This window comes from Somniosus microcephalus, chromosome 8, assembly GCF_052327205.1.
Source record: "Somniosus microcephalus isolate GS21.2 chromosome 8, FLI_Smic_1.0, whole genome shotgun sequence".
In the NCBI taxonomy this organism is placed as follows: domain Eukaryota; kingdom Metazoa; phylum Chordata; class Chondrichthyes; order Squaliformes; family Somniosidae; genus Somniosus; species Somniosus microcephalus.
Window position 1 is genome coordinate 5800753 of NC_140994.1, and position 13381 is coordinate 5814133.

Here is a 13381-nt window from a genome sequence, read left to right on the forward strand (position 1 = left end):
GAGTAAAGCTCCCTCTACACTGTCCCTTCAAACACTCCCAGGGCAGGTACAGCACGGGTTAGATACAGAGTAAAGCTCCCTCTACACTGTCCCATCAAACACTCCCAGGGCAGGTACAACACGGGTCAGATACAGAGTAAAGCTCCCTCTACACTGTCCCATCAAACACTCCCAGGGCAGGTACAGCACGGGTTAGATACAGAGTAAAGCTCCCTCTACACTGTCCCATCAAACACTCATGGGGCAGGTACAGCACTGGTTAGATACAGAGTAAAGCTCCCCCTACACTGTCCACATCAAACACTCCCAGGGCAGGTGCAGCACGGGTTGGATACAGAGTAAAGCTCCCTCTACACTGTCCCCATCAAACACTCCCAGGGGAGGTACAGCACGGGTTAGATATAGAGTAAAGCTCCCTCTACACTGTCACATCAAACACTTCCAGGGCAGGTACAGCACGGGTTAGATACAGAGTAAAGCTCCCTCTACACTGTCCCCATCAAACACTCCCAGGGCATACTGCACGAGTTAGATACAGAGTAAAGCTCCCTCTACACTGTCCCTTCAAACACTCCCAGGGCAGGTACAGCACGGGTTAGATACAGAGTAAAGCTCCTTCTACACTGTCCCATCAAACACTCCCAGGGCAGGTACAGCACGGGTTAGATACAGAGTGAAGCTCCCTCTGCACTGTCCCATCAAACACTCCCAGGGCAGGTACAGCACGGGTTAGATACAGAGTAAAGCTCCCTCTACACTGTCCCATCAAACACTCCCAGGGCAGGTACAGCACGGGTTAGATACAGAGTAAAGGTCCCTCTACACTGTCCCATCAAACACTCCCAGGGCATACTGCACGAGTTAGATACAGAGTAAAGCTCCCTCTACACTGTCCCATCAAACACTCCAAGGGCAGGTACAGCACGGGTTAGATACAGAGTAAATCTCCCTCTACACTGTCCCATCAAACACTCCCAGGGCAGGTACAGCACGGGTTAGATACAGAGTAAAGCTCCCTCTAAACTGTCCCATCAAACACTCCCAGGGCAGGTACAGCACGGGTTAGATACAGAGTAAAGCTCCCTCTACACTGTCCCATCAAACACTCCTGGGGCAGGTACAGCACTGGTTAGATACAGAGTAAAGCTTCCTCTACACTGTCCCATCAAACACTCCCAGGGCAGGTACAGCACGGGTTAGATACAGAGTAATGCTCCCTCTACACTGTCCCAATAAACACTCCCAGGGCATGTACAGCACGGGTTAGATACAGAGTAAAGCTCCCTCTACACTGTCCCATCAAACACTCCTAGGGCAGGTACAGCACGGATTAGATACAGAGTAAAGCTCCCTCTACACTGTCTCATCAAACACTCCCAGGGCAGGTACAGCACGGATTAGATACAGAGTAAAGCTCCCTCTACACTGTCCCATCAAACACTCCCAGGGCAGGTACAGCACGTGTTAGATACAGAGTAAAGCTCCCTCTACACTGTCCCATCAAACACTCCCAGGGCAGGTACAGCACGGGTTATATACAGAGTAAAGCTCCCTCTACACTGTCCCATCAAACACTCCCAGGGCAGGTACAGCACGGGTCAGATACAGAGTAAAGCTCCCTCTACACTGTCCCATCAAACACTCCTAGGGCAGGTACAGCACGGGTTAGATACAGAGTAAAGCTCCCTCTACACTGTCCCATCAAACACTCCCAGGGCAGGTACAGCATGGGTTAGATACAGAGTAAAGCTCCCTCTACACTGTCCCATCAAACACTCCCAGGGCAGGTACAGCATGGGTTAGATACAGAGTAAAGCTCCCTCTACACTGTCCCATCAAACACTCCCAGGGCAGGTACAGCACGGGTTAGATACAGAGTAAAGCTACCTCTACACTGTCCCATCAAACACTCCCAGGGCAGGTACAGCACGGGTTAGATACAGAGTAAAGCTCCCTCTACACTGTCCCATCAAAGAAAATGGGGAAATAAAATTCTGGATTCAGTAAAAGTGACCATGAAACTGTCGGATTGTCATAAAAACCCAACCGGTTCACTGATGTCCTTTAGGGAGAGAAGCCTCCCGTCCTCACCCGGTCTGGGCCTACAGGTGACTCCCGTCCCACACCAGCGTGGTTGATTCCTTACTGCCCTCTGAATTGGCCGAGCAAGTCACTCAGTTTGATTCAAACTGCTACATGCAGCGGTTCAAGCAGATGGCCCTCCGCCACCTCCTCAGGGTGTGGGCAATAAACGCCAGTCTGGCCAGCGACGCCCACATCCCAAGAATGAATGAATAAGTACGAGTGAGCTGACCTGTCCTGTTGCCCCGAGACCCATTTTGTTGCCCCATTGTGCGATTCACACCTGGCCAGTCACCGTACTCTAGTGTCACCAACACTGGCTGGACGTATTCCTGGCGGTTTCATCACATCACTTTCCACCTGTAAAATCCCTGCATAGTCAAACAGCCTTTTCCCCCCCTTTCCAATATTTCTGTAATTAATAAACAAAAGTCTTCAAAAAAGGTGAACAGAACCTGATTTATTTATGATTGTTCTCCTGGGTTTTTGCTGGCAGCAGTGTCCAGGAACTTCATCTTCAATTGTTGGAGACTCCAGGGCCACGCTGGGGCCTTGGTGACTTCACCGGACTCTCGTCGCTCCTTCACTATGAGGCTCAGGCCTGGCTGAGTGGCAAATTCGCACAGTGCCGGCTTTTGTTCCCCAGCCCAACCCATCCGATTCTCCCAGGGAAGAAGACATCTCGCATTGCCTGGCGGACTCTGCTGTCTTGTAGACACAGTCTTCTGTAGGCAAGGAGATATTGGGACAGGGTTTGGGAGGTGGTGCCGAAGAAGCTTTAGCGAGTTGCTGCAGTGCATCTTGTAGAGGGTACACACTGCAGCCACGGTACGCCGGTGGTGGAGGGAGTGAATGTTTAAGGTGGTGGATGGGGTGCCGATCAAGCGGGCTGCTTTGTCCTGGATGGTGTCGAGCTTCTTGAGTGTTGTTGGAGCTGCACTCATCCAGGCAAGTGGAGAGTATTCCATCACACACCTGACTTGTGTCATGTAGATGGTGGAAAGGCTTTGGGGAGTCAGGAGGTGAGACACTCGCCGCAGAATACCCAGCCTCTGACCTGCTCTTGTAGCCGCAGTATTTATGTGGCTGGTCCAGTTAAGTTTCTGGCAATGGTGGCCCCCAGGATGTTGATGGTGGGGGATTCGGCGATGGTAATACCGTTGAATGTCAAGGGGCGGTGATTAGACTCTCGCTTGTTGGAGATAGTCATTTGCCTGGCACTTGTGTGTGGCGCGAATGTTACCTGCCAATTATGGTGGAGCGATTAATATCAGGGATTCGCAAGAGGCCAGAATTGTAGAAGTGCGGAGATCTCGGAGGGTTGTAGGTCTGGAGCATAAAAGCACCTTGAAGGTTAATTACTTCAGGGTCAGTGCTGGGAGCAGGGGTGAGGGTCACGACTGGGTCAGAGACAGTGATGGTTCCTACCAACCTTCAAGTTCAGCAAGAGTGCAGTCTCCGAACACATAGTCCACGCAGTGCTGCCGTTGATCAATCTGAGACTGTGGACAGTGTCCAGACCCCAGTCCAAGGCAAATGTACTTTCTGTGATTTCAATAGTTTGTTCCGCACACAGAATTACTCTGTGCCCATGTGTCAGTAATTCTACACCGGCCTAGTTACTGATGAGCCGTTTACACAGAAGTGTCCAGTTCCTTAATCCTGGCTCCTTGAACAGAGGCATGCGTTACAGAAGAATTATGTCCTGTTCATTTCTCTACAGCCTGTAATGTTCCTCTTGAATGTCTATTCATCCCAGCTCAGCTTTCACTGGATTTCGAACAGGCTTTAATCCGTCCGACATCAATGCAAACCATTCATTACACGATTAATTGATGTTTGTTGAAATCTGCCCGAGTATAAATACCATGAACGGCCAACTTATTAGGCATGGAAGAACTATTAATATCAAAATGAAATAGGTATTGACACGGGGACAGAGAGCGTTTCTCACTCAGTGCCGTAGAACAGGACAAAGTTCCACTCGGATATCAATTAGACCTGGTTACACAGAATATTACAGCCCAGAAACAGGCCATTCGGCCCAACTGGTCCATAGCTCGTATTTAAGCTCCACACGAGCCTCCTCCCTCCCCTGTTCATCTCACCCCATCACCATATCCTTCTATTCCTTTCTCCCTCATGTGTTTATCCAGCCTCCCCTTAAATGCAGCTCTGCTATTCGCCTCAGCCGCTCCCTGTGTTGAGTGGGGATGGTTTGTAGCTTTGGCCATTGGGGAATTGGGGGTTAATATTGGGTCGTATCTCACATGACCAGCCACAGAGGGCATTGACGACATGTATGGAGTGGCCTTTATTGTTCTGAAACATAGATTCATAAAATAGATTCATAGAAACTTACAGAACAGAAGGGGGCCATTCGGCCCATCGTGCCTGTGCCGGCTCTTTGAAAGAGCTCTCAATTAGTCCCACTCCCCCGCTCTTTGTCCATAACCCTGTGAGTTCCTCATCCTCAAGAACCCGTCCAACTCCCTTTTAAAATTATTGATGGAATCAGCTTCCACCAGCTTTTCAGGTCGAGCGTTCCCAATCTCCACAACTCTCCGAGTGAAAACATTTAAGAATATATGAATTAGGAGCAGGAGTCGGCCATTCAGCCCCTCGAGCCTGCTCCGCCATTCAATAAGATCATGGCTGATCTTCGACCTCAACTCCACTTTCCTGCACTATCCCAATATCCCTCGATTCCCCCAGAGTCCAAAAATCTATCGATCTCAGCCTTGAATATACTCAACGACTGAGCCTCCACAGCCCTCTGGGGTAGAGAATTCCAAAGATTCACAACCCTCTGAGTGAAGAAATTTCTCCTCATCTCAGTCCTAAATGGCCGACCCCTTATTCCGAGACTATGACCCCTGGTTCTAGACTCTCCAGCCAGGGGGAAACAACCTCTCAGCATCTATCCTGTCAATCCCCCTCAGAATCTGATATGTTTCAATGAGATCACCCCTCATTCTTCTAAACTCCAGAGAGTATCGGCCCATTCTACTCAATCTCTCCTCATAGGACAACCCTCTCATCCCAGGGATTAGTCAAGTCAACCTTCGTTGCACCGCCTCCAAGGCAAGTATATCCTTCCTTGGGTAAGGAGACCAAAACTGTGCCCAGTACTCCAGGTGTGGGCTCACCAGGGCCCTCATCTCCCCTCTAGATCTTTTTCCAATGATTTTAAACCCTAGAGTATTTGACAGAGACAGGAAGCAAAAACTGAACAGGATTTGGGGGGTGTGGGGGTGGGGGTAGGTGACGAGTTTTGGGAAATGGCCAAAGGTGAGGTCAAAGAATAGACCATGGAAGATCTGTAGGTGACGTTTAATTCGAGAGAGGAGGGAACTGATGGGTGGTGGCGCTGCACTATCAGTGGAGCAAGAGGAAGGGTCTGCAGTGATAGGGGGCGGTCCCAGATGGGGTTCGTAGCCTCAAAAGCTTGTTAAAAAAATCAATAAAAATTACATTGTGTTCTGTAACATTATTCACTTCCCGTATCTCCATGCGATCAGCGAATCCGGCTTATAGCCAGGTGAGTTGTGTAACATTAGTCAGCACTGATTAACAAGTCACAGTGAGACGCTCCATCAACTCTATCAGATCCTTTCACAAAAACAGAAAATGCTGGAAACACTCAGCAGGTCAGACAGCGACTGTGGAGAGAGAAACAGTCAACGTTTCAGGTCAATGACCTTTCATCACAAATATCGAAACACTTTGTCGTTTTAAACACATCACCTCTCAACATTCTAATCGCATGTGAATACAAACCAACTTTATGCGACCTGTCCTCAAAATGTAATCCTTTTAACCCCGGGATCATTCAGGTGAATCTGCGCTGCCACCCCTCCGAGGCCAATATATCATTCCTAAGGTGCGGGGCCCAGAAACTGAATGGGTCCAAGGACTGCCTGCCCACCTGGGCTCCTATTGTGCCAATCTCTGCCAGTTTCCACCTCCCCTCCTGAAGTCATGAGTCTTGCTGGGGTACGGGTCAGTGTGACGCTGTCACGCTCAGTCTTCACATGTGCGTCTGGACAGGGGATGTCGGCAGCCTTCCATTTCTACAGCACGTTTCACCACCTCAGGATGTCCCAAAGCGCTTTACAGAAAGTGAAGACTTTTTTGAAGTGTGGTCACTGTTGTAATGTAGGAAACGCGGCTGCCAATTTGCGCACAGCAAGCTCCCACAAACAGCAATGTGATAAATGATCAGATAATCTGATTTAGTGATGTTGGTTGAGGGATAAATATTGGCCCCAGGACACCGGGAAGAACTCCCCTGCTGTTCTTCGAAATAGAGCCGTGGGCTCTTTTACGTCGAATGAAAGAGCAGACGGGGCCTTGGTTTAATGACTCATCCGAAAGACAGCACCTCCGACAGTGCAGCACTCCCTCAGTACTGTCCCTCTGACAGTGCAGTGCTCCCTCAGTACAGCCCAGCCGACAGTGCAGTGCTCCCTCAGTACTGCCCCTCCGACTGTGCAGCGCTCCCTCAGTACTGCTCCTCCGACAGTGTAGTGCTCCCTCAGTACTGCCCTTCCGACAGTGCGGCGCTCCCTCAGTACTACCCCTCCAACAGTGCAGCACTCCCACAGTACTGCACCTCCGACAATGCAGCGTTCCCTCAGTACTGCCCCTCCGGCAGTGCAGCGCTCCCTCAGTACTGCCCCTCCGACTGTGCGGAGCTCCCTCAGTACTGCCCCTCCGACAGTGCAGCACTCCCTCAGTACTGCCCCTCCGACAGTGCAGCACTCCCTCAGTACTTCCCCTCCGACAGTGCCGCACTCCCTCAGTACTGCCCCTCCAACAGTGCAGCACTCCCTCAGTACTGCCCCTCCGACAGTGCAGCACTCCCTCAGTACTGCCCCTCCGACAGGGCGGCGCTCCCTCAGTACTACCCCTCCGACAGAGCAGCGCTCCCTCAGTACTGCCCCTCCGACAGGGCGGCGCTCCCTCAGTACTGCCCTTCCGACAGTGCGGCGCTCCCTCAGTACTACCCCTCCAACAGTGCAGCACTCCCTCAGTACTGCCCCTCCGACAATGCAGCGTTCCCTCAGTACTGCCCCTCCGACAGTGCAGCGCTCCCTCAGTACTGCCCCTCCGACTGTGCGGAGCTCCCTCAGCACTGCCCCTCCGACAGTGCAGCACTCCCTCAGTACTGCCCCTCCGACAGTGCAGCACTCCCTCAGTACTTCCCCTCCGACAGTGCCGCACTCCCTCAGTACTGCCCCTCCGACAGTGCAGCACTCCCTCAGTACTGCCCCTCCGACAGTGCAGCACTCCCTCAGTACTGCCCCTCCGACAGGGCGGCGCTCCCTCAGTACTAGCCCTCCGACAGTGCAGCGCTCCCTCAGTACTGCCCCTCCGACAGGGCGGCGCTCCCTCAGTACTACCCCTCCGACAGTGCAGGGCTCCCTCAGTACTGCCCCTCCAACAGGGCGGCGCTCCCTCAGTACTGCCCCTCCGACAGGGCGGCGCTCCCTCAGTACTACCCCTCCGACAGTGCAGCGCCCCCTCAGTACTGCCCCTCCAACAGTGCGGCGCTCCCTCAGTACTGCCCCTCCGACAGGGCGGCGCTCCCTCAGTACTGCCCCTCCGACAGTGCAGCGCTCCCTCAGTACTGCCCCTCCGACAGTGCGGCGCTCCCTCAGTACTGCCCCTCCGACAGTGCGGCACTCCCTCAGTACTGCCCCTCCGACAGTGCGGCACTCCCTCAGTACTGCCCCTCCGACAGCGCAGCACTCCCTCAGTACTGCCCCTCCGACAGGGTGGCGCTCCATCAGTACTGCCCCTCCAACAGTGCGGCGCTCCCTCAGTACTGCCCCTCCGACAGTGCGGCGCTCCCTCAGTACTGCCCCTCCGACAGTGCAGCGCTCCCTCAGTACTGCCCCTCTGACAGTGCAGCGCTCCCTCAGTACTGCCCCTCCGACAGTGCGGTGCTCCCTCAGTACTGCCCCTCCAACAGTGCGGCGCTCCCTCAGTACTGCCCCTCCGACAGTGCAGCGCTCCCTCAGTACTGCCCCTCCGACAGTGCGGCGCTCCCTCAGTACTGCCCCTCCGACAGTGCGGTGCTCCCTCAGTACTGCCCCTCCAACAGTGCAGCGCTCCCTCAGTACTGCCCCTCCGACAGGCAGCGCTCCCTCAGTACTGCCCCTCCGACAGTGCGGTGCTCCCTCAGTACTGCCCCTCCAACAGTGCAGCGCTCCCTCAGTACTGCCCCTCCGACAGGCAGCGCTCCCTCAGTACTGCCCCTCCGACAGTGCGGCGCTCCCTCAGTACTGCCCCTCCGACAGTGCGGTGCTCCCTCAGTACTGCCCCGCCAACAGTGCGGCGCTCCCTCAGTACTGCCCCTCCGACAGTGCGGCGCTCCCTCAGTACTGCCCCTCCGACAGTGCAGCGCTCCCTCAGTACTGCCCCTCCGACAGTGCAGCGCTCCCTCAGTACTGCCCCTCCGACAGTGCGGCGCTCCCTCAGTACTGACCCTCCGACAGTGCGGCGCTCCCTCAGTACTGCCCCTCTGACAGTGCAGCGCTCCCTCAGTACTGCCCCTCTGACAGTGCAGCGCTCCCTCAGTACTGCCCCTCCGACAGTGCAGCGCTCCCTCAGTACTGCCCCTCCGACAGTGCGGCGCTCCCTCCGTACTGCCCCTCCGACAGTGCAGCGCTCCCTCAGTACTGCCCCTCCGACAGTGCAGCGCTCCCTCAGTACTGCCCCTCCGACAGTGCGGCGCTCCCTCAGTACTGCCCCTCCGACAGTGCGGCGCTCCCTCAGTACTGCCCCTCCGACAGTGCGGCGCTCCCTCAGTACTGCCCCTCCGACAGTGCGGCGCTCCCTCAGTACTGCATGGATTTTGTGCTCTAGTCTCTGGAGTGGGATTTGAACCCACAACCTTTTGACCCAGAGGTCAGATTGCTGCCCATTGAGACATGGTCGACGCGTAAATTTCGAAAAGGTATCTTTTTAAATAAAATTAAAATTGCAAAGCTCGTGTTCATTTTAAAAAGTTCTGCAAAACACAACAAATAAAAGGGGGCAAAAGTCCTCTCGGGGTGGGAATTCTGGATCCGATCTTTCAGCTTTGCCCCCTATGAATGAAAGAGAGAATCTCAATCGGTGGGGGGATGGTGGGAATGGCTCCTCTTCTGGCCTCCCCCACACTTCTCCCCTCGTCTCAGCGGCAGTCTGGAGGCATTCCTGGACACCCCGAGAACTGCACCGGGTCGGCTGACAGGAGCCATGCGATGAGGTCTTGGATCTGGAAAAGCAAACTGCAGTCAGTCCCAGAAGGAGCGATTGACCGTGGCCCCAGTCAGCAGATGGTGTAGGATCTTCCTCCTCGCTCCGAGCGGCCTCTTGCTCTTCCCGTTAAAGCGGTACGGTGGAGCTCCGGGTTTCTGCCGCCTGGGTAGAGCTTCCCCACCACGCATCCCGTGTGCCACCTCCTGGCATTTGGTCGCGAATGTGCCAAATATCTAAATTTTTATGGAGTGAATAAAGGAAATAGAAGCTGGATCTTTTACCGTCAACAATTGTTTCCCCTTTCAGGATTTCACGTAGTTAAAGTGAAGGAATGTTGGAAATATCCAGCGCTCTACTCGCGTCCCGCTGCACTCTCAGTGTAATTACTTGCTTCTTGCCCATCAGAGGTTTTGATCCAGGGCCATTTTTAGTTTTTTCTGAAGCTGCTGGTCAGCCCTCGCTAGTTTCCGTGCTTGCCGTGCACACGTTAATGAGGGCTGGTGTAATGCCAGCCTGGAATTAGGTCAGTGATTGTTGTTAAGGTGCCTTGCCAGTCCATAATGAAGTTGGCGTGGTTGCTAAACTGAAGCACTGTGAGGTTGCTAAGGCGATACAGACTAGTCTAATGCTAGTCCATGGCAAACCCTAAACTAACAAGGGCTGGTCTATTGCCAGTCTATAAATAGGACTGTGTGGTTGCTAAGGTAACGAAGGATAATATATGCCAATCTACATTGGAGCCTGTATGATTCCTAAGCTAATTGGGCCTTGTCTAGTGCCAGTCTAAAAATAGTCCTATGTGGTTGCTGAGGCAAAGAAGCCTGATCTCACACCTCTCTATACCGAGGCCTCGGTGGTTGCTAAGATGACGAATGTTGATCAAATACCAGTCTATATTAAGCCCTCGACTGCCCCTCAGCTAATGAGGGCTGGTGCGGTATGAGTCTATACTTAGGCCTCTGTGATTCCTTAGATAACAAGGCCCTGGTTTAGTGCCAGGCCTTTTATAAGAGCTCCCTATGGTTGTTAAGCTGATGATTAGGTCTGAGGGTTTGGAACATTTTTTTGGGGAGGTGGGAGGGAAAGAGATTTGGTGCCTGCAGCTGGTGGATCCCTCGACGTGCAATGAGATTAGTTTAAATTTCCAAATGAGACAAGGGTTTAAGCATGAAGGGAAAATCCACTCTTACCTTATAAACATCCGCAGCTGCCGCTGCATGGAAACCATAAAGGCACGCTGACACACTTGGCAGGGCAGCTGCCAATATATTTATTGACACATTCAATTTCCAGGATGGAGCCAGGGTTGAAAACAATAGGAGTGGAGACAACGTAAATCTAGTCGTAATTTGGGTTTAGAAATCTTGTAGACTGTAGGAGGGAATAGATGGAAGAACCGGTGTTTAAACCGAGGCCCTGTCTGCTCTCTCAGGTGGATGTAAAAGGTCCCACGGCACTATTTTGAAGAAGAGCAGGGGAGTTCTGCCCGGTGTCCTGGGGCCAATATTTATTCCTCAATCAACATCACTAAAACAGATTTTCTGGTCAGTATCACATTGCTGTTTGTGGGAGCTTGCTGTGCATAAATTGGCTGCTGCTTTTCCGACATCAGGAGAAGAGGGAACCCATACTTGGAAGATAGGAGCAGGAGTAGGCCATTCGGCCCCTCGAGCCTGCTCCGCCATTCAATGCAATCATGGCTGATCATCCAAATTCAGTACCCTGTCCCTGACTTCTCCCCATATCCCTTGATCCCTTTAGCCTTAAGAAATATATCCAACTCCTTCTTGAATATGTTTAATGAATTGGCCTCAACTGTCTTGTGTGGTAGAGAATTCCACAGGTTTCACTCTCTGGGTGAAGAAATTCCTCCTCATCTCTGTCCTAAATGGCCTACCCCTTATCCTTAGACTGTGACCCCTGGTTCTGGACTCCCCGGCCATCGGGAACATCCTTCCTGCATCTAGTCTGTCTAGTCCTGTTAGAATTTTATAAGTTTCAATGAGATCCCCTCTCATTCTTCTAAACTCCAGCAAATATAAGCCTAAGCCTAATACCCCAGTGAGAGTCAGCACCTTCAGGAGAGGAGGGGACCCATAGCCCAGCGAGAGTCAGCACCTTCAGGAGAGGAGGGGACCCGTACCCCAGTGAGAGTCAGCGCCTTCAGGAGAGGAGGGACTCGAACCCCAGTGAGAGTCAGCACCATCAGGGGAGGAGGGGACCCATAGCCCAGCGAGAGTCATCACCTTCAGGAGAGGAGGGGACCCATACCCCAGTGAGAGTCAGCACCTTCAGGGGAGGAGGGGACCCATACCCCAGTGAGAGTCAGCACCTTCAGGGGAGGAGGGGGCCCATAGCCCAGTGAGAGTCATCACCTTCAGGAGAGGAAGGGACCCATACCCCAGTGAGAGTCAGCACCTTCAAGAGAGGAGGGGACCTGTACCCCAGTGAGAGTCAGCACCTTCAGGAGAGATGGGGACCCATACCCCAGTGAGAGTTAGCACCTTCAGGAGAGGAGGGACTCGAACCCCAGTGAGAGTAGGGACTCGAACCCCAGTGAGAGTCAGCACCTTCAGGAGAGGAGGGGACCCGTACCCCAGTGAGAGTCAGCACCTTCAGGAGAGGAGGGACTCGAACCCCAGTGAGAGTCAGCACCCTCAGGAGAGGAGGGGGCCCGAACCCCAGTGAGAGTCAGCACCTTCAGGGGAGATGGGGACCCATACCCCAGTGAGAGTCAGCACCTTCAGGAGAGGAGGGGACCCGTACCCCAGTGAGAGTCAGCACCTTCAGGAGAGGAGGGGACCTGTAGCCCAGTAAGCCATCACCTCCATGTTCCCCTCCAAGTCACACACCAGCCTAACTTGAACATATATCGGCCATTCCCTCGTTGTCGCTGGGTCAATATCCTGGAACTCCCTACCTAACAGCATTGTGGGAGTACCTTCACATACGGACTGCAGCGGTTCAAGAGAAGAAGGCCCACCACCACCTTCTCAAGGGCAATTAGGGATGGACAATAAACGCCGGCCTTGCCAGTGAAGCTCATATCCCCAAAATAAATAATTAATAATATTTCTCCCCATTCTCCCAACCTTTCAACATCCAACTTGAATCCAATTCCTCCTGAGCCCTCATCCTCCAAAGCCCAATAATATCCTTGCAATGTGTCACAATGTCAGAACACCAAACTTTTTTTGAAAGATTAGGATACTAAGGCCGCGATTTTCCCTACCTCGGCGGGTCCGCGGCAGGTGACGTCGGTGGCGTGTCCCGGCCTTGCTGCCGGCACCATCCCTGCCTCCGACATGACCTTCCCCTGATTGGGCTTGTTAAGCCCCGCCCAGCGAGTTTCCCGGCCAATTGAAGGAAGCGGGTCTGGTGACTTCAGTTGATGACGCGTCATCAGCCGGCTTCCTTAAAGGGACCATGCGCAAATTCACTTTGACATTAGTGGTGTTGGTGTTCTACAGCATTGAGGTGCTGCAAACATTGACAATCACTGTACAAAGGTGCAGGGCTGCACCCAGGCTCTCCCATGACACAGCAGGCTCCTTACTCACCTTACTCCTTACTCACACCAACTTACCTTGCACCTCCACCCATCCCTCACTATCTACATTTTCACTTCCCCATCTCTCTAGCCACCCCTCGCACTCACCCTCAACCCTAGTCCAATCATATCAACTAACAACACACAAGGTTAGGCACTTGGGTGTTTTAGCCAATGTTCATGTGAAGTTTCTGTTAATGTGCTGTCAAACATTGAATTCTTTATTTTCAACACTTTGTGTTCTTGGACAGATTTGTGTGCACCTTTTGCAAGAGGCTTAATGAGTTGCAGTGAATGGTGAGGCATAACGGTACCCCCCGCAATGCTGATGAGTGTGAAAGGAATGGCTTGGGCATTGTAGGAATGCTTTATGTTGTTGGTGTGGGGTGGTGCCAACCTGGTGCATCATGTGGCAGCCAGGGTGTGCAGCATCAAGTGAAATAAATCTGGCCATGGTGAGGCCATCCCTGGTGTCCCATTCAGCTGATGCCCTGTGTC